The following is a 970-nucleotide window of genomic DNA, read 5'->3' as shown; positions in this document are numbered from 1 at the left end:
TTTTCTATCTGATGATATTAGTAGTTTGATCCAAAAAAAAAATGGTCGAACTGTACATTGTAATTGGAGAAAGAAAACAAACAAAAATCAACCGAAGACTTTTAAGGTATATGAAACAAAAATTGGAAATAACAATTCTCTGCAATTAAAGAATAATGCAATAAAATTGTAGAAATACAAAATAAAACAAAAAATATACACAGAAATAAAGATTTAGTAAAATAAAATCATAATATAATTTTCATAATTGATAGTGCTCAGTTACACTAAAAAGTCTAAATTTACAACATACACAATTTTATTTACATCTTTAAACCTATTATCTAATTAAAATGATTCTAAAAAAGTGTCAGCATGAAGAGCTAGAAAATATACGATAAAATATAATACATAACGTTAAAAATATATTATCACTGATCACTAAAAAATCATGTTAGTAGTAATAAAAATGAAATGATAACACATTTATTAAAACCATAGTACGACACGCAACAATGTGTTATTAAATATACAAATTAAAAATTAAATATGCTCAACGCAAACACACATAAAAATGAGACATCATATTTGGATATATTAAAATTAATAATTTTAAATATAGTATATTCTTGATAATTTTAAAATTACTTAAGAAGAAACTAAATTATTAAAAAATTAATATACAAATAAAACTAAAACAATATTTTGAAACGTCAAAATAATAAATGAATAAAAAATATATTATGTTAATAAAATAGATTTTAGATTTTAAAGACTTCTAATTCATGTAATATTACAAAATTCAAAATTTGTTTATTACAATTAATATTTTACCATTAGATATATTAAAATAATATTCCAGATCGATATTCAATTATCAGTTTTCAACTATTACACGTAAAAAAATATTATTAAGTACATTTGTTTTTGAAAAGGGGATTTTATATTTTAAATAGGTTATTGGAGTACTTTTTATTTTCGTGAATTTATT

Source organism: Brassica oleracea, chromosome C1 (genome assembly GCF_000695525.1).
Source record: "Brassica oleracea var. oleracea cultivar TO1000 chromosome C1, BOL, whole genome shotgun sequence".
NCBI lineage: Eukaryota > Viridiplantae > Streptophyta > Magnoliopsida > Brassicales > Brassicaceae > Brassica > Brassica oleracea.
The sequence above is the reverse complement of the archived record's forward strand: the minus strand, read 5'-3'. Positions refer to the sequence as shown.